We start from the raw sequence: 25,873 nt of genomic DNA on the forward strand, positions 1-25,873 counted from the left end.
TGTTCCGTTTCCTATCTTTCGCATTTGTGAATGCTTAGCTTCTCTGTTGTGAAGAGGTTCCATTGGATGGAAACCCATTGGTGTACTTCGTTTACCTCTTTCCCTTACTTGAAGAGACCCATTTCGACCTCCGCCCAGCAAATGGCAAGGAGACTCTGATGTTAAGGAGCCTTTGACCTACGCTTCTTTCTAGCTATCTCATGACATCAGTCTTTAGGGTGAGGTTTTCCCCCTATATTGAGGTGGTATGAGATCAAAACCAATAGCGTTCTTCAGATGTAGCTGTCTGGTTTTCCCATGGACATTGATTGAAGAGGCTTTCTTGTTCCCATTTGGATATTCTCCCCTTCTGTGTCAGAGATGAGTTGACCATGGATGCTGGGGTTTGTTTCTGGACCCTCAACTTTATTCCATCGATCCGGATCTGTGTGTGTTGTTGTATTCCCAATAGCATACTGCCCTGCTGCTGCTGCTGCGGCTAAGTCACTTCAGTCGTGTCTGACTCTGCGTGACCCCATGGCCTGCAGCCTACCAGGCTCCTCCGTCCAGGACATTTTCCAGGCAAGAGTACTGGAGTGGGTCGCCATTGCCTTCTCCGATACTCTCCTGAGGATCCTAGTTTGGTCGTCTAATTGCCTTTCACACAACCTTGGATGTCCGTATCGGGGCTTTTTCGTCGGATTGTGTTGACAATTTAGGCTCTTTTCTGTTTCCGTACCCCTTTTGCAATTCTTTGTTCGGTGCGAAAATGCATTGGCATTTTGGGAGGAATAGCATCGAAGCTGTGGATTGCCTTGTGGGGCTGTGACATCATTTTCCCAATAGGAATTCTTTCCAGCCCTGAGCACAGCCTCTCTTTCCAGTGATTGGTGTGGGCTTGATCTTCCTTCTTCCATCTCTCGCCGTTTTGTGAGAACAGGTCCATCCTTCCCTTCTGGGGTAGATGGACTCGTGGGTATCACTTCAGTGAATGGCATTGTCAGTGGGGGTGATAATTCCCTTCTCATTGGAAGACTTTGCTGTGAGTATTAGAAATGCAAGTGACTTCTCTTCCCCTTCCTCCCTGTCCATCTCTCAGAGCCACCGGGAAACAGAGGCCTCATCCACGGTCACACAGGCCTGAGGGGGTGCAACTAGACTGTTGTTTCTTCAGGCCCTCAGTGCTGGACATCATCCGGGATACTCTGTGTGTGTCTTCCTCAGTCTGGTGTCCCTTCAGACCTTTCCCTAGTTTTCACAGGCTTGTTGTGTTGGTGTTCTTTGTCTGTTTGGAGACACATCCTTGATAAGCTTTGTGTTTCCACTCATTCGTCTCGCGATGTATGACCTGTCTTTTGCTTTTGTCATGAGGTCTTTCCCACAGTAGATATCTTTGATTTTGCAAAGTCCACTGTATTCTCTGGGTTTTTTTTGTGTGTGTGTGGACTGCCTTTTAGTTTTGTGTGTGAAGACTCAAAGCACGTGTCCGGTTTCTGTTCGTTGTTCTTCTAGATTTGTGACAAGTTTTCATGGAAAGTTTGTCTAGGGATAACTGGAAGTGAACTCGGTGTAAGGTGTCAAGTCTCCATCTCCATTCATGTCATCCCCTGCAGTTTCCAATTCCCTGTTCCTGAGTGGCTTTGGAGACCTTGTGGGAAGTTTGGTTGCATTGGAGTTTGCATTTCCACCTTGATTCGATTCACACTGTTCTGCCCTCAGGGACACAGTCAAGGGGGAGTGAGGAGCAGCCTGCACTTCCAGCAGTGACCGCACGGTGGGGCGAGTGCTGCTCTCCCCTCTGGGAGCCCCAGGCCCCAGGCATCCCAGTGAGGAGCCAGCTCTGTGCTCAGCTGAAAGGAGTTAGTCTCTCAGGAGCCTCTGAGCCCTTGCCTTTGGATCACCCAGGGTGGGCATTTACTGGGACAGAAAAAATTGCCCTGAATTCCATGGACAGAAGAGCCTGGCTGTGTAGAGTTCGTGGGTTGCCATGAATCAGACACAACTGAGGACACAAAAATTCAATAGATTAAAACACTTTTTGGGGGTGGGGGGGAGTGAAAGGGGGTGATGTGGGTTTTTTTGTCTTATGTAATAGCCAAGGGAAATCTAGTTTAAACCTAAATTCACATAGATGGGAAAGGGATAGCTCTCCGTCACCCTATTAAAAAAAAAAAAATACTCAACTTTTCTGAAAGTTTATTTAGTAGCTTCCTTGAGCAGTTCATTGTGAAGCTTTTTTTTTTTTTTCTGTGACATTGGCCTCATTAAAAAGCACGGTTTGCCTTTACTGGATAATTTTGTTCATTGGTTTCTTAGGGAACGTTGGTAATATTTGAGTTTCCTGGGGAGTATGGTCACATGACCTGGCCCTGGCCAATCGGTGCGTTCCACCTCCCTGGCCACTGTGATTGGCTCCGGGCTGGGGCAGTGCCCAATCGGGGCCCAGGGCGGGCCTCACGTTGGAAGCCAGGGGAAGACGAGCTGTCGTCCTGCTGGGGTAGGGGCAGGGCTGGGGTCGGGGGAGGTCAGGCTGCAGCAGTGGGAGAGGCGTGAGGTCCGCCTGCGGCAGTTGGTGACCTTCCTGCTCCCCTCAGGGCAGAGCCGCCGGCCTGAGAATGAGGGCGCTGCTGAGCCCAGGGGCTGGGATGGCCCGTTGCTGCTGTGGTCCCAGAGCTCCACCCGAGACCTGAGGGAAGCCGTCTGCCCGTGAGTCCTCTCCCGCTTGTCTGTCAGCTTGTTTGAAGCATGCTGGGTTTTCTGCCCAGCTGGCTAAGGGGAGTCCCTGGAAATGCAAGGGTGTGGGTTTTGGCAGACTTCAGGGAAGACATGCCAGATGAGCCTGGGAGACTCCAGCTTAATCTGGATTCAGGAGATATCTCTTTGGGCCAGCTAGTAATTGTAGGATAAGCCTAATGAGTCTTCAGAGGATGAAGAGAGTAACGTGCCAAGGTAGCAATCGATGTCCTCATTCGAGAGGATGAAGCTGGTGCTCAGAGAAGGGGGGAACTTGGCCACAGCAAGGAGGTGTGCACCCAGACAGAACCCCCAGATCCGGCCATTGGAGCTCAGGGAGGCCACTGGTGTGGCTTGTCCCTGTGGCAGGGGCCGAGGCACGCAGCCCACCCTGATTCCTGCGGGGGCCTGACTTGGGAAGTGCCATCTGGTAGCTTTGAGACTCACCAAACCAAATTGCACTGGAGAGAGGAAGGACACCTTCCTTCATCCACCCCCCACCCCCGCCGGATTCCCACATACCCTGACCCCTTTCTCTCGATTTCGGAGCCATTTCCAGAGTCCCGCTCATATGACCTCATTCAAAGTGCACTGTGGACGAGCTGCCATCCGCAGCTGCTACCACAGCAGCCAAGGGCTTTAGCTCCCGAGTACCTCCCTTCCTTTGGAACTTGGGGGCCCTCTACTCCCCACTTGCACACCACAGACCTTTGCTGAGGATTGTGGGGACCCTCACTCAGTTTGCAGCACGTTGTAGCCATCCCTGTCCTCCCTTGAAACTCAGCTTGTGAGCTCCTTTGGAGCAGCGTGGCCCACCTGGCTGCAACGGAAGAGACACAGCTGACAGTGAAACAACAGCTTCGATCTGACAGCCGGAAAGCTCTGTCAAAAGGGACCTCCCTCTTCACACCGTAGAGGCTGTAGGAGCCGCCAGGCTTTCGGAACCAGTGCTGGGGCCAAAATGACTCCACAGCTGTTTTCCTTCCTGGGGAGGGTTCTGGCTCGAGTGGGGATGGCTCAAGTCTCCTGAGCTTCTGAAATCCCACTGTGTGCAGTTTCACGGTACACAGAGAGGAGAAGGTGGAGTCCTGCCCTGGAGGTGGTCACAGCTCACGGATGAGCCAGGCAGGCAGGCAGGCAGGGCATGAGAACACCTGAGCTGCCTTCATGAGTGAATGGTGTGGGGGCAGAGGAAGAGAAGCCGGTCTGCTCCCTCGTGTGGTACCTAGGGCAGGTTGTCCCCAGAGGAAACCCTTACGACGGTGAGGACTATCACTGCTGTTTCCCAAGGGGTTCCGTCGGTGCGTGTCTTGCCCGGAGCGGTCAGGCCGTCTCTCGAGTACACTGGCCATGGGCATTGCCTCTCCTTGGAACTTCCCATGTGTTTCTCTTTTTTATGGAACAGTGATTTTCTAGAGGGGTTCTGGGCCACAAGGATGTGGGGTCATTTTCTAGCCTTCTGTCATGAAGAACGCTTTCCTGGGCGTTGGGGTGGTTTGTTGTTCCAGCTGCCTTTCTTGGCTTCTTTTGGGAGCTGGTGCAACAAGACGAGCTCAGCCTCTGCCTTCTGGCTGAGATGTCACCCTTCAAGCAGCAATGCCTGCCTGGAGATAATGATGGCAGTTGCCAAAAGGGCTTCGTTTGGCACATGGTATCTTGAAAGGACGCTGTACGTCCTTTCAGATATCAACGGCTAGTTCAAATGACAGAAAAATGCGAACTCTCCAATGGAGTCTTACAGTAGGTGGAGAGTCCGAAAAACACTCCTTCAGTCATTTCACTGAGAGTCATTGATTGGGGACACCAAGAATATAGGAAGGAATGCACAAAGAAAAGATGAAATTGTGTTCAGGATCGGGGGAAGGGATGAACAGGGCGTGCTTGCCTTGAATCCAGGCTTTGTTGGGGGGGGTGGGGCATAAAGATCAAACGGGTGTGAAACTACAAAGTGGTGATGGTAACACAGTATCACCAGAGTTACACAACAGTGTTCCCAAATTGCAACAATGATGAAAAGGTTTCCTAATCCCAACTTAACCAACAAAAATCCAGGAAACCATACAAAAAAGAAAACATCACCAGAAAGGTGGAAACAAACCAAATGCAAAGCAGTTCAGGGGAAAGGAACCCCATGTCCCCTGGGGGCAGACCGAGTTGCCGGCGTCCACGGTGAGCACACAGGGATGGAGGCTGCAGAGCCGACCGCTCCCCTGGACGTGGTGTTTCCGGCAAGGGCTCTGGGTCTCTGTCCAGAGCGGGGGCTCGTTCTCCCTGCAGGGGTGGGTGAGTCATCGTGGGCATCTGGGTGTTGCGCGGGAGCCAGGGCAGGCTCTCCCTGCCGAGGCGGTGACTCCTCCTCTGCCTCGGGTTCTCCTGCCAGAGCCCGAGCAGGTAGAGGTGCACGTGGAGGTGGAGGTTCTCGCTGAGGGGGTGGGACATCAGTGCCTGGGACTGGGGGTCCTGCAGGCACGGAGATCCGATCTGCCCGGTGTGCTGGCCAGTACCCAGCTGGCCTGGTGTCTCTGCGAGGGCAAGTCTCGGTTCTCCATCTGCCCTCGGTGGATCCCTGGGTCCTGCACCTGGAGCCACCACCTGTGTAGGGACAGGTCTGGGAAGTGGAGCCTGGTTCCAGTTGGAGGCCAGTGCTAGAGCTGGGGGAGAAGCAAAGTTTGCCCACAGGCCAGCCTTGGCATGTGCGTATCCCGGGACAGAAAGCTTCCAAGAGGTTCCCAAAGAATACCCAGCGTCGGATGTCTTTTGGGACTGAAGTGTGCAAGATGGGGGGCCGGTTGTGAGGGGGTGAGGCCAGCGCTTGCTGCAGGCCCAGCAGCAGCTTTCGGGTCTCGTCCCTGTGTAGCTCAGCACCCCCTCCCCACACACTCCCGTGCACCAGCCCCAGCGTCCTCACCTCTGTGCTCTGGCGTGCTGGGCTCCAGGTCCTCCTGCTGCCTCAGAGGCCGGGGTTCTCGGGACTCTGGGTCGGAGGCGGGTGTGCTGAGCTCCGTGGCAGCCTCAGACTGGGCCGCCGGGTGTATCCTGGGCGGTGTCTCGGCAGCAGGTCTTCCCCACCTCCGCTTCTCCCCCGGTGGGGCTGATGCCTCCGTGGGCACGCTCACCTGGAGCCTGCACTGGGCCTCACGGGCGGGGTGGTGGTGCTCCGACCCCTCCCTCCGGGAGGTGGATGGGGTGTCCCCGTCCTCGGCCTCATCACGTGGGAAGCTCTGCAACGACAGTGACCGTCAGCCAGCCGTGCTGGGAGTTTTCCGAGCTGGGCCTGGGCAGTGGAGCCGCTGCTTCTGCCTGCTCGAACTTCTCTTCCCAGAAGGGTCAGAGACGTGTTTCTGCTCAGATCCCCACCCGGGAGGAAAGAGACCCACCTGAGGGTGTGTGGTCAGCCTGGGCGGCCGCCGCTGCCCACACTCTCCCCATCCCGCCCAGCCTGCTCTCCCCTGGGGTGTGGACACAACTTGTCCGCAGGCTTCTGACCCCACATCCGCCTGGGCTTCCTTGAGGGAGACACACCCCGAGAAACCCGCATCCACACACACAGGCAAAGGACCCGGTGTTTCCGGGTGGCATGGGAGAGGTGGCCTGGCCCGGCCTGGGGCTCCCCGTGTTACCTTTCTGTTTCTCCGGGCAAAGGGCCAGAGGCCTCTCGGGGGTGCCCTGAGCCAACGTCGACAGGGTGCCCGCGCACACTGCCTGTGAGCACTCCTGAGGCCCCAGCCTCTGGGCAGGGGCAAACAGCAGAACATCTTGGCAGCAAGTGATCTGGCTGGGGGCTCCTCTCCACTCTGGAGGCCTGGATAGCCGGGTTGCGGGTTCTGTTGGGTTCTGTTGCCGGCAGGTGACATCATCTCCTGGGGTTCGTGCTGAGGTCCCTTCCCCAAAACTTCCCAAGGGAATCTCTGGGTTTCTGACTGCTCGACCACCCCCCTTAGGCCATGCGCAGGCACAGTGACACCCACACAGCCCAGCCCACAGCCCTGGGGAGGCCTGGGTGCAGCCAGGGCCTGAGCTCCGAGGACCCCGCTGCTCTCAGACCAGGCTCCTTCTTCTCATAAGTGGTGTGGCCCTGGACAAGCATATGCCCCTCAGGGTTTCCCCAGTCTCTCCATCTGCAGAGTGGTGGTCATTCTCCCATCTGCTTCCTAGGTCTGTCGGCCTACGAGCAGCTCCATGCCTTTCCACCTGGGGCCGATATCACGTGGAGCTTGTGCGCTGAGACTTCAGAAAGAAAGATTCCATCCAGGGCTGACACAGCACAGAATGGGGCAGAACGAGGCCTGGATGCGCCGTGGTACCCAGGAAAAGGCACTCCCCCTCCTGACTGTTTTGAGACCCCGCATCCAAGTTGGAGGACCGAAAGGAAGACTCGAAGGTCTCCCTCTCTTATAGAAAAGAGTAGCCAACTTTCTGGTCCTCTGTTTCCATTGAGATTCTGTTCAAGTGTCCCAGCTCGGCTTCTGCGGGTGGCTGAGCTTCTAATGGCCCCCTGCGTTCTTGTCTTTTCCTCTCCAAACCTTCCGTCCTTTTCCCCCTTCTGGGGTGGATGGGCGCTGTCATTGCTTCTACCTTCGAGACAGATTGAGGAAAAGTCTGGACCATCGACTCCTTTCCTCTCTTTGGTTCCGTGTCTCTCTCTGGCTGTGTCCCTCTCTTTTCCTTTCTCAATTCCGCCTGTGTCTTCCTCTTTCTCTCTCGTGTGTGGATGGATGGATGCTAGGGATGCACATGGATATGATTAGATGAGGGTTATGTTTTAGGGATAGGTTAGAGGGAGAGAAAGGCTTTAGGTCGGAGTTGGTCATGGGGGAAGGGTCAAGGGTGGTGGTGGTGTTTCTTGGAATCTGAGTGCTGTGCATTCTTCGTCTCTTTCCATATGAACCCCTTCTCAGATACACCACTTGCAAGGAGTCTCTCATGTTCCGTTTCCTATCTTTTGCATTTGTGAATGCTTAGCTTCTCTGTTGTGAAGAGGTTCCATTGGATGGAAACCCATTGGTGTACTTCGTTTACCTCTTTCCCTTACTTGAAGAGACCCATTTCGACCTCCGCCCAGCAAATGGCAAGGAGACTCTGATGTTAAGGAGCCTTTGACCTACGCTTCTTTCTAGCTATCTCATGACATCAGTCTTTAGGGTGAGGTTTTCCCCCTATATTGAGGTGGTATGAGATCAAAACCAATAGCGTTCTTCAGATGTAGCTGTCTGGTTTTCCCATGGACATTGATTGAAGAGGCTTTCTTGTTCCCATTTGGATATTCTCCCCTTCTGTGTCAGAGATGAGTTGACCATGGATGCTGGGGTTTGTTTCTGGACCCTCAACTTTATTCCATCGATCTGGATCTGTGTGTGTTGTTGTATTCCCAATAGCATACTGCCCTGCTGCTGCTGCTGCGGCTAAGTCACTTCAGCCGTGTCTGACTCTGCGTGACCCCATGGCCTGCAGCCTACCAGGCTCCTCCGTCCAGGACATTTTCCAGGCAAGAGTACTGGAGTGGGTCGCCATTGCCTTCTCCGATACTCTCCTGAGGATCCTAGTTTGGTCGTCTAATTGCCTTTCACACAACCTTGGATGTCCGTATCGGGGCTTTTTCGTCGGATTGTGTTGACAATTTAGGCTCTTTTCTGTTTCCGTACCCCTTTTGCAATTCTTTGTTCGGTGCGAAAATGCATTGGCATTTTGGGAGGAATAGCATCGAAGCTGTGGATTGCCTTGTGGGGCTGTGACATCATTTTCCCAATAGGAATTCTTTCCAGCCCTGAGCACAGCCTCTCTTTCCAGTGATTGGTGTGGGCTTGATCTTCCTTCTTCCATCTCTCGCCGTTTTGTGAGAACAGGTCCATCCTTCCCTTCTGGGGTAGATGGACTTGTGGGTATCACTTCAGTGAATGGCATTGTCAGTGGGGGTGATAATTCCCTTCTCATTGGAAGACTTTGCTGTGAGTATTAGAAATGCAAGTGACTTCTCTTCCCCTTCCTCCCTGTCCATCTCTCAGAGCCACCGGGAAACAGAGGCCTCATCCACGGTCACACAGGCCTGAGGGGGTGCAACTAGACTGTTGTTTCTTCAGGCCCTCAGTGCTGGACATCATCCGGGATACTCTGTGTGTGTCTTCCTCAGTCTGGTGTCCCTTCAGACCTTTCCCTAGTTTTCACAGGCTTGTTGTGTTGGTGTTCTTTGTCTGTTTGGAGACACATCCTTGATAAGCTTTGTGTTTCCACTCATTCGTCTCGCGATGTATGACCTGTCTTTTGCTTTTGTCATGAGGTCTTTCCCACAGTAGATATCTTTGATTTTGCAAAATCCACTGTATTCTCTGGGTTTTTTTTGTGTGTGTGTGGACTGCCTTTCAGTTTTGTGTGTGAAGACTCAAAGCACGTATCCGGTTTCTGCTCGTTGTTCTTCTAGATTTGTGACAAGTTTTCATGGAAAGTTTGTCTAGGGATAACTGGAAGTGAACTCGGTGTAAGGTGTCAAGTCTCCATCTCCATTCATGTCATCCCCTGCAGTTTCCAATTCCCTGTTCCTGAGTGGCTTTGGAGACCTTGTGGGAAGTTTGGTTGCATTGGAGTTTGCATTTCCACCTTGATTCGATTCACACTGTTCTGCCCTCAGGGACACAGTCAAGGGGGAGTGAGGAGCAGCCTGCACTTCCAGCAGTGACCGCACGGTGGGGCGAGTGCTGCTCTCCCCTCTGGGAGCCCCAGGCCCCAGGCATCCCAGTGAGGAGCCAGCTCTGTGCTCAGCTGAAAGGAGTTAGTCTCTCAGGAGCCTCTGAGCCCTTGCCTTTGGATCACCCAGGGTGGGCATTTACTGGGACAGAAAAAATTGCCCTGAATTCCATGGACAGAAGAGCCTGGCTGTGTAGAGTTCGTGGGTTGCCATGAATCAGACACAACTGAGGACACAAAAATTCAATAGATTAAAACACTTTTTGGGGGTGGGGGGGAGTGAAAGGGGGTGATGTGGGTTTTTTTGTCTTATATAATAGCCAAGGGAAATCTAGTTTAAACCTAAATTCACATAGATGGGAAAGGGATAGCTCTCCGTCACCCTATTAAAAAAAAAAAAACTACTCAACTTTTCTGAAAGTTTATTTAGTAGCTTCCTTGAGCAGTTCATTGTGAAGCATTTTTTTTTTTTCTGTGACATTGGCCTCATTAAAAAGCACGGTTTGCCTTTACTGGATAATTTTGTTCATTGGTTTCTTAGGGAACGTTGGTAATATTTGAGTTTCCTGGGGAGTATGGTCACATGACCTGGCCCTGGCCAATCGGTGCGTTCCACCTCCCTGGCCACTGTGATTGGCTCCGGGCTGGGGCAGTGCCCAATCGGGGCCCAGGGCCGGGCCTCACGTTGGAAGCCAGGGGAAGACGAGCTGTCGTCCTGCTGGGGTAGGGGCAGGGCTGGGGCCGGGGGAGGTCAGGCTGCAGCAGTGGGAGGGGCGTGAGGTCCGCCTGCGGCAGTTGGTGACCTTCCTGCTCCCCTCAGGGCAGAGCCGCCGGCCTGAGAATGAGGGCGCTGCTGAGCCCAGGGGCTGGGATGGCCCGTTGCTGCTGTGGTCCCAGAGCTCCACCCGAGACCTGAGGGAAGCCGTCTGCCCGTGAGTCCTCTCCCGCTTGTCTGTCAGCTTGTTTGAAGCATGCTGGGTTTTCTGCCCAGCTGGCTAAGGGGAGTCCCTGGAAATGCAAGGGTGTGGGTTTTGGCAGACTTCAGGGAAGACATGCCAGATGAGCCTGGGAGACTCCAGCTTAATCTGGATTCAGGAGATATCTCTTTGGGCCAGCTAGTAATTGTAGGATAAGCCTAATGAGTCTTCAGAGGATGAAGAGAGTAACGTGCCAAGGTAGCAATCGATGTCCTCATTCGAGAGGATGAAGCTGGTGCTCAGAGAAGGGGGGAACTTGGCCACAGCAAGGAGGTGTGCACCCAGACAGAACCCCCAGATCCGGCCATTGGAGCTCAGGGAGGCCACTGGTGTGGCTTGTCCCTGTGGCAGGGGCCGAGGCACGCAGCCCACCCTGATTCCTGCGGGGGCCTGACTTGGGAAGTGCCATCTGGTAGCTTTGAGACTCACCAAACCAAATTGCACTGGAGAGAGGAAGGACACCTTCCTTCATCCACCCCCCACCCCCGCCGGATTCCCACATACCCTGACCCCTTTCTCTCGATTTCGGAGCCATTTCCAGAGTCCCGCTCATATGACCTCATTCGAAGTGCACTGTGGACGAGCTGCCATCCGCAGCTGCTACCACAGCAGCCAAGGGCTTTAGCTCCCGAGTACCTCCCTTCCTTTGGAACTTGGGGGCCCTCTACTCCCCACTTGCACACCACAGACCTTTGCTGAGGATTGTGGGGACCCTCACTCAGTTTGCAGCACGTTGTAGCCATCCCTGTCCTCCCTTGAAACTCAGCTTGTGAGCTCCTTTGGAGCAGCGTGGCCCACCTGGCTGCAACGGAAGAGACACAGCTGACAGTGAAACAACAGCTTCGATCTGACAGCCGGAAAGCTCTGTCAAAAGGGACCTCCCTCTTCACACCGTAGAGGCTGTAGGAGCCGCCAGGCTTTCGGAACCAGTGCTGGGGCCAAAATGACTCCACAGCTGTTTTCCTTCCTGGGGAGGGTTCTGGCTCGAGTGGGGATGGCTCAAGTCTCCTGAGCTTCTGAAATCCCACTGTGTGCAGTTTCACGGTACACAGAGAGGAGAAGGTGGAGTCCTGCCCTGGAGGTGGTCACAGCTCACGGATGAGCCAGGCAGGCAGGCAGGCAGGGCATGAGAACACCTGAGCTGCCTTCATGAGTGAATGGTGTGGGGGCAGAGGAAGAGAAGCCGGTCTGCTCCCTCGTGTGGTACCTAGGGCAGGTTGTCCCCAGAGGAAACCCTTACGACGGTGAGGACTATCACTGCTGTTTCCCAAGGGGTTCCGTCGGTGCGTGTCTTGCCCGGAGCGGTCAGGCCGTCTCTCGAGTACACTGGCCATGGGCATTGCCTCTCCTTGGAACTTCCCATGTGTTTCTCTTTTTTATGGAACAGTGATTTTCTAGAGGGGTTCTGGGCCACAAGGATGTGGGGTCATTTTCTAGCCTTCTGTCATGAAGAACGCTTTCCTGGGCGTTGGGGTGGTTTGTTGTTCCAGCTGCCTTTCTTGGCTTCTTTTGGGAGCTGGTGCAACAAGACGAGCTCAGCCTCTGCCTTCTGGCTGAGATGTCACCCTTCAAGCAGCAATGCCTGCCTGGAGATAATGATGGCAGTTGCCAAAAGGGCTTCGTTTGGCACATGGTATCTTGAAAGGACGCTGTACGTCCTTTCAGATATCAACGGCTAGTTCAAATGACAGAAAAATGCGAACTCTCCAATGGAGTCTTACAGTAGGTGGAGAGTCCGAAAAACACTCCTTCAGTCATTTCACTGAGAGTCATTGATTGGGGACACCAAGAATATAGGAAGGAATGCACAAAGAAAAGATGAAATTGTGTTCAGGATCGGGGGAAGGGATGAACAGGGCGTGCTTGCCTTGGATCCAGGCTTTGTTGGGGGGGGTGGGGCATAAAGATCAAACGGGTGTGAAACTACAAAGTGGTGATGGTAACACAGTATCACCAGAGTTACACAACAGTGTTCCCAAATTGCAACAATGATGAAAAGGTTTCCTAATCCCAACTTAACCAACAAAAATCCAGGAAACCATACAAAAAAGAAAACATCACCAGAAAGGTGGAAACAAACCAAATGCAAAGCAGTTCAGGGGAAAGGAACCCCATGCCCCCTGGGGGCAGACCGAGTTGCCGGCGTCCACGGTGAGCACACAGGGATGGAGGCTGCAGAGCCGACCGCTCCCCTGGACGTGGTGTTTCCGGCAAGGGCTCTGGGTCTCTGTCCAGAGCGGGGGCTCGTTCTCCCTGCAGGGGTGGGTGAGTCATCGTGGGCATCTGGGTGTTGCGCGGGAGCCAGGGCAGGCTCTCCCTGCCGAGGCGGTGACTCCTCCTCTGCCTCGGGTTCTCCTGCCAGAGCCCGAGCAGGTACAGGTGCACGTGGAGGTGGAGGTTCTCGCTGAGGGGGTGGGACATCAGTGCCTGGGACTGGGGGTCCTGCAGGCATGGAGATCCGATCTGCCCGGTGTGCTGGCCAGTACCCAGCTGGCCTGGTGTCTCTGCGAGGGCAAGTCTCGGTTCTCCATCTGCCCTCGGTGGATCCCTGGGTCCTGCACCTGGAGCCACCACCTGTGTAGGGACAGGTCTGGGAAGTGGAGCCTGGTTCCAGTTGGAGGCCAGTGCTAGAGCTGGGGGAGAAGCAAAGTTTGCCCACAGGCCAGCCTTGGCATGTGCGTATCCCGGGACAGAAAGCTTCCAAGAGGTTCCCAAAGAATACCCAGCGTCGGATGTCTTTTGGGACTGAAGTGTGCAAGATGGGGGGCCGGTTGTGGGGGGGTGAGGCCAGCGCTTGCTGCAGGCCCAGCAGCAGCTTTCGGGTCTCGTCCCTGTGTAGCTCAGCACCCCCTCCCCACACACTCCCGTGCACCAGCCCCAGCGTCCTCACCTCTGTGCTCTGGCGTGCTGGGCTCCAGGTCCTCCTGCTGCCTCAGAGGCTGGGGTTCTCGGGACTCTGGGTCGGAGGCGGGTGTGCTGAGCTCCGTGGCAGCCTCAGACTGGGCCGCCGGGTGTATCCTGGGCGGTGTCTCGGCAGCAGGTCTTCCCCGCCTCCGCTTCTCCCCCGGTGGGGCTGATGCCTCCGTGGGCACGCTCACCTGGAGCCTGCACTGGGCCTCACGGGCGGGGGGGTGGTGCTCCGACCCCTCCCTCCGGGAGGTGGATGGGGTGTCCCCGTCCTCGGCCTCATCACGTGGGAAGCTCTGCAACGACAGTGACCGTCAGCCAGCCGTGCTGGGAGTTTTCCGAGCTGGGCCTGGGCAGTGGAGCCGCTGCTTCTGCCTGCTCGAACTTCTCTTCCCAGAAGGGTCAGAGATGTGTGTCTGCTCAGATCCCCACCCGGGAGGAAAGAGACCCACCTGAGGGTGTGAGGTCAGCCTGGGCGGCTGCCGCTGCCCACACTCTCCCCATCCCGCCCAGCCTGCTCTCCCCTGGGGTGTGGACACAACTTGTCCGCAGGCTTCTGACCCCACATCCGCCTGGGCTTCCTTGAGGGAGACACACCCCGAGAAACCCGCATCCACACACACAGGCAAAGGACCCGGTGTTTCCGGGTGGCATGGGAGAGGTGGCCTGGCCCGGCCTGGGGCTCCCCGTGTTACCTTTCTGTTTCTCCGGGCAAAGGGCCAGAGGCCTCTCGGGGGTGCCCTGAGCCAACGTCGACAGGGTGCCCGCGCACACTGCCTGTGAGCACTCCTGAGGCCCCAGCCTCTGGGCAGGGGCAAACAGCAGAACATCTTGGCAGCAAGTGATCTGGCTGGGGGCTCCTCTCCGCTCTGGAGGCCTGGATAGCTGGGTTGCGGGTTCTGTTGGGTTCTGTTGCCGGCAGGTGACATCATCTCCTGGGGTTTGTGCTGAGGTCCCTTCCCCAAAACTTCCCAAGGGAATCTCTGGGTTTCTGACTGCTCGACCACCCCCCTTAGGCCATGCGCAGGCACAGTGACACCCACACAGCCCAGCCCACAGCCCTGGGGAGGCCTGGGTGCAGCCAGGGCCTGAGCTCCGAGGACCCCGCTGCTCTCAGACCAGGCTCCTTCTTCTCATAAGTGGTGTGGCCCTGGACAAGCATATGCCCCTCAGGGTTTCCCCAGTCTCTCCATCTGCAGAGTGGTGGTCATTCTCCCATCTGCTTCCTAGGTCTGTCGGCCTACGAGCAGCTCCATGCCTTTCCACCTGGGGCCGATATCACGTGGAGCTTGTGCGCTGAGACTTCAGAAAGAAAGATTCCATCCAGGGCTGACACAGCACAGAATGGGGCAGAACGAGGCCTGGATGCGCCGTGGTACCCAGGAAAAGGCACTCCCCCTCCTGACTGTTTTGAGACCCCGCATCCAAGTTGGAGGACCGAAAGGAAGACTCGAAGGTCTCCCTCTCTTATAGAAAAGAGTAGCCAACTTTCTGGTCCTCTGTTTCCATTGAGATTCTGTTCAAGTGTCCCAGCTCGGCTTCTGCGGGTGGCTGAGCTTCTAATGGCCCCCTGCGTTCTTGTCTTTTCCTCTCCAAACCTTCCGTCCTTTTCCCCCTTCTGGGGTGGATGGGCGCTGTCATTGCTTCTACCTTCGAGACAGATTGAGGAAAAGTCTGGACCATCGACTCCTTTCCTCTCTTTGGTTCCGTGTCTCTCTCTGGCTGTGTCCCTCTCTTTTCCTTTCTCAATTCCGCCTGTGTCTTCCTCTTTCTCTCTCGTGTGTGGATGGATGGATGCTAGGGATGCACATGGATATGATTAGATGAGGGTTATGTTTTAGGGATAGGTTAGAGGGAGAGAAAGGCTTTAGGTCGGAGTTGGTCATGGGGGAAGGGTCAAGGGTGGTGGTGGTGTTTCTTGGAATCTGAGTGCTGTGCATTCTTCGTCTCTTTCCATATGAACCCCTTCTCAGATACACCACTTGCAAGGAGTCTCTCATGTTCCGTTTCCTATCTTTTGCATTTGTGAATGCTTAGCTTCTCTGTTGTGAAGAGGTTCCATTGGATGGAAACCCATTGGTGTACTTCGTTTACCTCTTTCCCTTACTTGAAGAGACCCATTTCGACCTCCGCCCAGCAAATGGCAAGGAGACTCTGATGTTAAGGAGCCTTTGACCTACGCTTCTTTCTAGCTATCTCATGACATCAGTCTTTAGGGTGAGGTTTTCCCCCTATATTGAGGTGGTATGAGATCAAAACCAATAGCGTTCTTCAGATGTAGCTGTCTGGTTTTCCCATGGACATTGATTGAAGAGGCTTTCTTGTTCCCATTTGGATATTCTCCCCTTCTGTGTCAGAGATGAGTTGACCATGGATGCTGGGGTTTGTTTCTGGACCCTCAACTTTATTCCATCGATCCGGATCTGTGTGTGTTGTTGTATTCCCAATAGCATACTGCCCTGCTGCTGCTGCTGCGGCTAAGTCACTTCAGTCGTGTCTGACTCTGCGTGACCCCATGGCCTGCAGCCTACCAGGCTCCTCCGTCCAGGACATTTTCCAGGCAAGAGTACTGGAGTGGGTCGCCATTGCCTTCTCCGATACTCTCCTGAGGATCCTAGTTTGGTCGTCTAATTGCCTTTCACACAACCTTGGATGTCCGTATCGGGGCTTTTTCGTCGGATTGTGTTGACAATTTAGGCTCTTTTCTGTTTCCGTACCCCTTTTGCAATTCTTTGTTCGGTGCGAAAATGCATTGGCATTTTGGGAGGAATAGCATCGAAGCTGTGGATTGCCTTGTGGGGCTGTGACATCATTTTCCCAATAGGAATTCTTTCCAGCCCTGAGCACAGCCTCTCTTTCCAGTGATTGGTGTGGGCTTGATCTTCCTTCTTCCATCTCTCGCCGTTTTGTGAGAACAGGTCCATCCTTCCCTTCTGGGGTAGATGGACTCGTGGGTATCACTTCAGTGAATGGCATTGTCAGTGGGGGTGATAATTCCCTTCTCATTGGAAGACTTTGCTGTGAGTATTAGAAATGCAAGTGACTTCTCTTCCCCTTCCTCCCTGTCCATCTCTCAGAGCCACCGGGAAACAGAGGCCTCATCCACGGTCACACAGGCCTGAGGGGGTGCAACTAGACTGTTGTTTCTTCAGGCCCTCAGTGCTGGACATCATCCGGGATACTCTGTGTGTGTCTTCCTCAGTCTGGTGTCCCTTCAGACCTTTCCCTAGTTTTCACAGGCTTGTTGTGTTGGTGTTCTTTGTCTGTTTGGAGACACATCCTTGATAAGCTTTGTGTTTCCACTCATTCGTCTCGCGATGTATGACCTGTCTTTTGCTTTTGTCATGAGGTCTTTCCCACAGTAGATATCTTTGATTTTGCAAAGTCCACTGTATTCTCTGGGTTTTTTTTGTGTGTGTGTGGACTGCCTTTCAGTTTTGTGTGTGAAGACTCAAAGCACGTATCCGGTTTCTGCTCGTTGTTCTTCTAGATTTGTGACAAGTTTTCATGGAAAGTTTGTCTAGGGATAACTGGAAGTGAACTCGGTGTAAGGTGTCAAGTCTCCATCTCCATTCATGTCATCCCCTGCAGTTTCCAATTCCCTGTTCCTGAGTGGCTTTGGAGACCTTGTGGGAAGTTTGGTTGCATTGGAGTTTGCATTTCCACCTTGATTCGATTCACACTGTTCTGCCCTCAGGGACACAGTCAAGGGGGAGTGAGGAGCAGCCTGCACTTCCAGCAGTGACCGCACGGTGGGGCGAGTGCTGCTCTCCCCTCTGGGAGCCCCAGGCCCCAGGCATCCCAGTGAGGAGCCAGCTCTGTGCTCAGCTGAAAGGAGTTAGTCTCTCAGGAGCCTCTGAGCCCTTGCCTTTGGATCACCCAGGGTGGGCATTTACTGGGACAGAAAAAATTGCCCTGAATTCCATGGACAGAAGAGCCTGGCTGTGTAGAGTTCGTGGGTTGCCATGAATCAGACACAACTGAGGACACAAAAATTCAATAGATTAAAACACTTTTTGGGGGTGGGGGGGAGTGAAAGGGGGTGATGTGGGTTTTTTTGTCTTATATAATAGCCAAGGGAAATCTAGTTTAAACCTAAATTCACCTAGATGGGAAAGGGATAGCTCTCCGTCACCCTATTAAAAAAAAAAAACACTACTCAACTTTTCTGAAAGTTTATTTAGTAGCTTCCTTGAGCAGTTCATTGTGAAGCATTTTTTTTTTTTCTGTGACATTGGCCTCATTAAAAAGCACGGTTTGCCTTTACTGGATAATTTTGTTCATTGGTTTCTTAGGGAACGTTGGTAATATTTGAGTTTCCTGGGGAGTATGGTCACATGACCTGGCCCTGGCCAATCGGTGCGTTCCACCTCCCTGGCCACTGTGATTGGCTCCGGGCTGGGGCAGTGCCCAATCGGGGCCCAGGGCCGGGCCTCACGTTGGAAGCCAGGGGAAGACGAGCTGTCGTCCTGCTGGGGTAGGGGCAGGGCTGGGGCCGGGGGAGGTCAGGCTGCAGCAGTGGGAGGGGCGTGAGGTCCGCCTGCGGCAGTTGGTGACCTTCCTGCTCCCCTCAGGGCAGAGCCGCCGGCCTGAGAATGAGGGCGCTGCTGAGCCCAGGGGCTGGGATGGCCCGTTGCTGCTGTGGTCCCAGAGCTCCACCCGAGACCTGAGGGAAGCCGTCTGCCCGTGAGTCCTCTCCCGCTTGTCTGTCAGCTTGTTTGAAGCATGCTGGGTTTTCTGCCCAGCTGGCTAAGGGGAGTCCCTGGAAATGCAAGGGTGTGGGTTTTGGCAGACTTCAGGGAAGACATGCCAGATGAGCCTGGGAGACTCCAGCTTAATCTGGATTCAGGAGATATCTCTTTGGGCCAGCTAGTAATTGTAGGATAAGCCTAATGAGTCTTCAGAGGATGAAGAGAGTAACGTGCCAAGGTAGCAATCGATGTCCTCATTCGAGAGGATGAAGCTGGTGCTCAGAGAAGGGGGGAACTTGGCCACAGCAAGGAGGTGTGCACCCAGACAGAACCCCCAGATCCGGCCATTGGAGCTCAGGGAGGCCACTGGTGTGGCTTGTCCCTGTGGCAGGGGCCGAGGCACGCAGCCCACCCTGATTCCTGCGGGGGCCTGACTTGGGAAGTGCCATCTGGTAGCTTTGAGACTCACCAAACCAAATTGCACTGGAGAGAGGAAGGACACCTTCCTTCATCCACCCCCCACCCCCGCCGGATTCCCACATACCCTGACCCCTTTCTCTCGATTTCGGAGCCATTTCCAGAGTCCCGCTCATATGACCTCATTCGAAGTGCACTGTGGACGAGCTGCCATCCGCAGCTGCTACCACAGCAGCCAAGGGCTTTAGCTCCCGAGTACCTCCCTTCCTTTGGAACTTGGGGGCCCTCTACTCCCCACTTGCACACCACAGACCTTTGCTGAGGATTGTGGGGACCCTCACTCAGTTTGCAGCACGTTGTAGCCATCCCTGTCCTCCCTTGAAACTCAGCTTGTGAGCTCCTTTGGAGCAGCGTGGCCCACCTGGCTGCAACGGAAGAGACACAGCTGACAGTGAAACAACAGCTTCGATCTGACAGCCGGAAAGCTCTGTCAAAAGGGACCTCCCTCTTCACACCGTAGAGGCTGTAGGAGCCGCCAGGCTTTCGGAACCAGTGCTGGGGCCAAAATGACTCCACAGCTGTTTTCCTTCCTGGGGAGGGTTCTGGCTCGAGTGGGGATGGCTCAAGTCTCCTGAGCTTCTGAAATCCCACTGTGTGCAGTTTCACGGTACACAGAGAGGAGAAGGTGGAGTCCTGCCCTGGAGGTGGTCACAGCTCACGGATGAGCCAGGCAGGCAGGCAGGCAGGGCATGAGAACACCTGAGCTGCCTTCATGAGTGAATGGTGTGGGGGCAGAGGAAGAGAAGCCGGTCTGCTCCCTCGTGTGGTACCTAGGGCAGGTTGTCCCCAGAGGAAACCCTTACGACGGTGAGGACTATCACTGCTGTTTCCCAAGGGGTTCCGTCGGTGCGTGTCTTGCCCGGAGCGGTCAGGCCGTCTCTCGAGTACACTGGCCATGGGCATTGCCTCTCCTTGGAACTTCCCATGTGTTTCTCTTTTTTATGGAACAGTGATTTTCTAGAGGGGTTCTGGGCCACAAGGATGTGGGGTCATTTTCTAGCCTTCTGTCATGAAGAACGCTTTCCTGGGCGTTGGGGTGGTTTGTTGTTCCAGCTGCCTTTCTTGGCTTCTTTTGGGAGCTGGTGCAACAAGACGAGCTCAGCCTCTGCCTTCTGGCTGAGATGTCACCCTTCAAGCAGCAATGCCTGCCTGGAGATAATGATGGCAGTTGCCAAAAGGGCTTCGTTTGGCACATGGTATCTTGAAAGGACGCTGTACGTCCTTTCAGATATCAACGGCTAGTTCAAATGACAGAAAAATGCGAACTCTCCAATGGAGTCTTACAGTAGGTGGAGAGTCCGAAAAACACTCCTTCAGTCATTTCACTGAGAGTCATTGATTGGGGACACCAAGAATATAGGAAGGAATGCACAAAGAAAAGATGAAATTGTGTTCAGGATCGGGGGAAGGGATGAACAGGGCGTGCTTGCCTTGGATCCAGGCTTTGTTGGGGGGGGTGGGGCATAAAGATCAAACGGGTGTGAAACTACAAAGTGGTGATGGTAACACAGTATCACCAGAGTTACACAACAGTGTTCCCAAATTGCAACAATGATGAAAAGGTTTCCTAATCCCAACTTAACCAACAAAAATCCAGGAAACCATACAAAAAAGAAAACATCACCAGAAAGGTGGAAACAAACCAAATGCAAAGCAGTTCAGGGGAAAGGAACCCCATGCCCCCTGGGGGCAGACCGAGTTGCCGGCGTCCACGGTGAGCACACAGGGATGGAGGCTGCAGAGCCGACCGCTCCCCTGGACGTGGTGTTTCCGGCAAGGGCTCTGGGTCTCTGTCCAGAGCGGGGGCTCGTTCTCCCTGCAGGGGTGGGTGAGTCATCGTGGGCATCTGGGTGTTGCGCGGGAGCCAGGGCAGGCTCTCCCTGCCGAGGCGGTGACTCCTCCTCTGCCTCGGGTTCTCCTGCCAGAGCCCGAGCAGGTACAGGTGCACGTGGAGGTGGAGGTTCTCGCTGAGGGGGTGGGACATCAGTGCCTGGGACTGGGGGTCCTGCAGGCACGGAGATCCGATCTGCCCGGTGTGCTGGCCAGTACCCAGCTGGCCTGGTGTCTCTGCGAGGGCAAGTCTCGGTTCTCCATCTGCCCTCGGTGGATCCCTGGGTCCTGCACCTGGAGCCACCACCTGTGTAGGGACAGGTCTGGGAAGTGGAGCCTGGTTCCAGTTGGAGGCCAGTGCTAGAGCTGGGGGAGAAGCAAAGTTTGCCCACAGGCCAGCCTTGGCATGTGCGTATCCCGGGACAGAAAGCTTCCAAGAGGTTCCCAAAGAATACCCAGCGTCGGATGTCTTTTGGGACTGAAGTGTGCAAGATGGGGGGCCGGTTGTGGGGGGGTGAGGCCAGCGCTTGCTGCAGGCCCAGCAGCAGCTTTCGGGTCTCGTCCCTGTGTAGCTCAGCACCCCCTCCCCACACACTCCCGTGCACCAGCCCCAGCGTCCTCACCTCTGTGCTCTGGCGTGCTGGGCTCCAGGTCCTCCTGCTGCCTCAGAGGCTGGGGTTCTCGGGACTCTGGGTCGGAGGCGGGTGTGCTGAGCTCCGTGGCAGCCTCAGACTGGGCCGCCGGGTGTATCCTGGGCGGTGTCTCGGCAGCAGGTCTTCCCCGCCTCCGCTTCTCCCCCGGTGGGGCTGATGCCTCCGTGGGCACGCTCACCTGGAGCCTGCACTGGGCCTCACGGGCGGGGGGGTGGTGCTCCGACCCCTCCCTCCGGGAGGTGGATGGGGTGTCCCCGTCCTCGGCCTCATCACGTGGGAAGCTCTGCAACGACAGTGACCGTCAGCCAGCCGTGCTGGGAGTTTTCCGAGCTGGGCCTGGGCAGTGGAGCCGCTGCTTCTGCCTGCTCGAACTTCTCTTCCCAGAAGGGTCAGAGATGTGTGTCTGCTCAGATCCCCACCCGGGAGGAAAGAGACCCACCTGAGGGTGTGAGGTCAGCCTGGGCGGCTGCCGCTGCCCACACTCTCCCCATCCCGCCCAGCCTGCTCTCCCCTGGGGTGTGGACACAACTTGTCCGCAGGCTTCTGACCCCACATCCGCCTGGGCTTCCTTGAGGGAGACACACCCCGAGAAACCCGCATCCACACACACAGGCAAAGGACCCGGTGTTTCCGGGTGGCATGGGAGAGGTGGCCTGGCCCGGACTGGGGCTCCCCGTGTTACCTTTCTGTTTCTCCGGGCAAAGGGCCAGAGGCCTCTCGGGGGTGCCCTGAGCCAACGTCGACAGGGTGCCCGCGCACACTGCCTGTGAGCACTCCTGAGGCCCCAGCCTCTGGGCAGGGGCAAACAGCAGAACATCTTGGCAGCAAGTGATCTGGCTGGGGGCTCCTCTCCGCTCTGGAGGCCTGGATAGCCGGGTTGCGGGTTCTGTTGGGTTCTGTTGCCGGCAGGTGACATCATCTCCTGGGGTTCGTGCTGAGGTCCCTTCCCCAAAACTTCCCAAGGGAATCTCTGGGTTTCTGACTGCTCGACCACCCCCCTTAGGCCATGCGCAGGCACAGTGACACCCACACAGCCCAGCCCACAGCCCTGGGGAGGCCTGGGTGCAGCCAGGGCCTGAGCTCCGAGGACCCCGCTGCTCTCAGACCAGGCTCCTTCTTCTCATAAGTGGTGTGGCCCTGGACAAGCATATGCCCCTCAGGGTTTCCCCAGTCTCTCCATCTGCAGAGTGGTGGTCATTCTCCCATCTGCTTCCTAGGTCTGTCGGCCTACGAGCAGCTCCATGCCTTTCCACCTGGGGCCGATATCACGTGGAGCTTGTGCGCTGAGACTTCAGAAAGAAAGATTCCATCCAGGGCTGACACAGCACAGAATGGGGCAGAACGAGGCCTGGATGCGCCGTGGTACCCAGGAAAAGGCACTCCCCCTCCTGACTGTTTTGAGACCCCGCATCCAAGTTGGAGGACCGAAAGGAAGACTCGAAGGTCTCCCTCTCTTATAGAAAAGAGTAGCCAACTTTCTGGTCCTCTGTTTCCATTGAGATTCTGTTCAAGTGTCCCAGCTCGGCTTCTGCGGGTGGCTGAGCTTCTAATGGCCCCCTGCGTTCTTGTCTTTTCCTCTCCAAACCTTCCGTCCTTTTCCCCCTTCTGGGGTGGATGGGCGCTGTCATTGCTTCTACCTTCGAGACAGATTGAGGAAAAGTCTGGACCATCGACTCCTTTCCTCTCTTTGGTTCCGTGTCTCTCTCTGGCTGTGTCCCTCTCTTTTCCTTTCTCAATTCCGCCTGTGTCTTCCTCTTTCTCTCTCGTGTGTGGATGGATGGATGCTAGGGATGCACATGGATATGATTAGATGAGGGTTATGTTTTAGGGATAGGTTAGAGGGAGAGAAAGGCTTTAGGTCGGAGTTGGTCATGGGGGAAGGGTCAAGGGTGGTGGTGGTGTTTCTTGGAATCTGAGTGCTGTGCATTCTTCGTCTCTTTCCATATGAACCCCTTCTCAGATACACCACTTGCAAGGAGTCTCTCATGTTCCGTTTCCTATCTTTTGCATTTGTGAATGCTTAGCTTCTCTGTTGTGAAGAGGTTCCATTGGATGGAAACCCATTGGTGTACTTCGTTTACCTCTTTCCCTTACTTGAAGAGACCCATTTCGACCTCCGCCCAGCAAATGGCAAGGAGACTCTGATGTTAAGGAGCCTTTGACCTACGCTTCTTTCTAGCTATCTCATGACATCAGTCTTTAGGGTGAGGTTTTCCCCCTATATTGAGGTGGTATGAGATCAAAACCAATAGCGTTCTTCAGATGTAGCTGTCTGGTTTTCCCATGGACATTGATTGAAGAGGCTTTCTTGTTCCCATTTGGATATTCTCCCCTTCTGTGTCAGAGATGAGTTGACCATGGATGCTGGGGTTTGTTTCTGGACCCTCAACTTTATTCCATCGATCCGGATCTGTGTGTGTTGTTGTATTCCCAATAGCATACTGCCCTGCTGCTGCTGCTGCGGCTAAGTCACTTCAGTCGTGTCTGACTCTGCGTGACCCCATGGCCTGCAGCCTACCAGGCTCCTCCGTCCAGGACATTTTCCAGGCAAGAGTACTGGAGTGGGTCGCCATTGCCTTCTCCGATACTCTCCTGAGGATCCTAGTTTGGTCGTCTAATTGCCTTTCACACAACCTTGGATGTCCGTATCGGGGCTTTTTCGTCGGATTGTGTTGACAATTTAGGCTCTTTTCTGTTTCCGTACCCCTTTTGCAATTCTTTGTTCGGTGCGAAAATGCATTGGCATTTTGGGAGGAATAGCATCGAAGCTGTGGATTGCCTTGTGGGGCTGTGACATCATTTTCCCAATAGGAATTCTTTCCAGCCCTGAGCACAGCCTCTCTTTCCAGTGATTGGTGTGGGCTTGATCTTCCTTCTTCCATCTCTCGCCGTTTTGTGAGAACAGGTCCATCCTTCCCTTCTGGGGTAGATGGACTCGTGGGTATCACTTCAGTGAATGGCATTGTCAGTGGGGGTGATAATTCCCTTCTCATTGGAAGACTTTGCTGTGAGTATTAGAAATGCAAGTGACTTCTCTTCCCCTTCCTCCCTGTCCATCTCTCAGAGCCACCGGGAAACAGAGGCCTCATCCACGGTCACACAGGCCTGAGGGGGTGCAACTAGACTGTTGTTTCTTCAGGCCCTCAGTGCTGGACATCATCCGGGATACTCTGTGTGTGTCTTCCTCAGTCTGGTGTCCCTTCAGACCTTTCCCTAGTTTTCACAGGCTTGTTGTGTTGGTGTTCTTTGTCTGTTTGGAGACACATCCTTGATAAGCTTTGTGTTTCCACTCATTCGTCTCGCGATGTATGACCTGTCTTTTGCTTTTGTCATGAGGTCTTTCCCACAGTAGATATCTTTGATTTTGCAAAGTCCACTGTATTCTCTGGGTTTTTTGTGTGTGTGTGTGGACTGCCTTTCAGTTTTGTGTGTGAAGACTCAAAGCACGTATCCGGTTTCTGCTCGTTGTTCTTCTAGATTTGTGACAAGTTTTCATGGAAAGTTTGTCTAGGGATAACTGGAAGTGAACTCGGTGTAAGGTGTCAAGTCTCCATCTCCATTCATGTCATCCCCTGCAGTTTCCAATTCCCTGTTCCTGAGTGGCTTTGGAGACCTTGTGGGAAGTTTGGTTGCATTGGAGTTTGCATTTCCACCTTGATTCGATTCACACTGTTCTGCCCTCAGGGACACAGTCAAGGGGGAGTGAGGAGCAGCCTGCACTTCCAGCAGTGACCGCACGGTGGGGCGAGTGCTGCTCTCCCCTCTGGGAGCCCCAGGCCCCAGGCATCCCAGTGAGGAGCCAGCTCTGTGCTCAGCTGAAAGGAGTTAGTCTCTCAGGAGCCTCTGAGCCCTTGCCTTTGGATCACCCAGGGTGGGCATTTACTGGGACAGAAAAAATTGCCCTGAATTCCATGGACAGAAGAGCCTGGCTGTGTAGAGTTCGTGGGTTGCCATGAATCAGACACAACTGAGGACACAAAAATTCAATAGATTAAAACACTTTTTGGGGGTGGGGGGGAGTGAAAGGGGGTGATGTGGGTTTTTTTGTCTTATATAATAGCCAAGGGAAATCTAGTTTAAACCTAAATTCACCTAGATGGGAAAGGGATAGCTCTCCGTCACCCTATTAAAAAAAAAAAACACTACTCAACTTTTCTGAAAGTTTATTTAGTAGCTTCCTTGAGCAGTTCATTGTGAAGCATTTTTTTTTTTTCTGTGACATTGGCCTCATTAAAAAGCACGGTTTGCCTTTACTGGATAATTTTGTTCATTGGTTTCTTAGGGAACGTTGGTAATATTTGAGTTTCCTGGGGAGTATGGTCACATGACCTGGCCCTGGCCAATCGGTGCATTCCACCTCCCTGGCCACTGTGATTGGCTCCGGGCTGGGGCAGTGCCCAATCGGGGCCCAGGGCCGGGCCTCACGTTGGAAGCCAGGGGAAGACGAGCTGTCGTCCTGCTGGGGTAGGGGCAGGGCTGGGGCCGGGGGAGGTCAGGCTGCAGCAGTGGGAGGGGCGTGAGGTCCGCCTGCGGCAGTTGGTGACCTTCCTGCTCCCCTCAGGGCAGAGCCGCCGGCCTGAGAATGAGGGCGCTGCTGAGCCCAGGGGCTGGGATGGCCCGTTGCTGCTGTGGTCCCAGAGCTCCACCCGAGACCTGAGGGAAGCCGTCTGCCCGTGAGTCCTCTCCCGCTTGTCTGTCAGCTTGTTTGAAGCATGCTGGGTTTTCTGCCCAGCTGGCTAAGGGGAGTCCCTGGAAATGCAAGGGTGTGGGTTTTGGCAGACTTCAGGGAAGACATGCCAGATGAGCCTGGGAGACTCCAGCTTAATCTGGATTCAGGAGATATCTCTTTGGGCCAGCTAGTAATTGTAGGATAAGCCTAATGAGTCTTCAGAGGATGAAGAGAGTAACGTGCCAAGGTAGCAATCGATGTCCTCATTCGAGAGGATGA

At 54.6% G+C, this 25,873-nt stretch overlaps 1 long non-coding RNA gene across 1 annotated transcript in view; it reads left to right on the top strand.

The window, feature by feature from the left end:
* Window positions 1-2,573: 2,573 nt before the first annotated feature.
* The window catches only part of LOC145527781 (uncharacterized), a 78,585-nt gene continuing 55,285 nt past the window's right edge, over window positions 2,574-25,873 (top strand). Inside the window, exons 1-4 of the long non-coding RNA XR_014069863.1 lie at window positions 2,574-2,685; window positions 10,211-10,322; window positions 17,849-17,960; window positions 25,487-25,598. This is a non-coding gene — a long non-coding RNA (uncharacterized LOC145527781). The remainder of the gene's footprint in view (window positions 2,686-10,210; window positions 10,323-17,848; window positions 17,961-25,486; window positions 25,599-25,873) is intronic.

This window comes from Giraffa tippelskirchi, chromosome 11 (assembly GCF_054371585.1).
Source record: "Giraffa tippelskirchi isolate mGirTip1 chromosome 11, T2T-mGirTip1v1.2.pri, whole genome shotgun sequence".
NCBI classification, from domain to species: domain Eukaryota; kingdom Metazoa; phylum Chordata; class Mammalia; order Artiodactyla; family Giraffidae; genus Giraffa; species Giraffa tippelskirchi.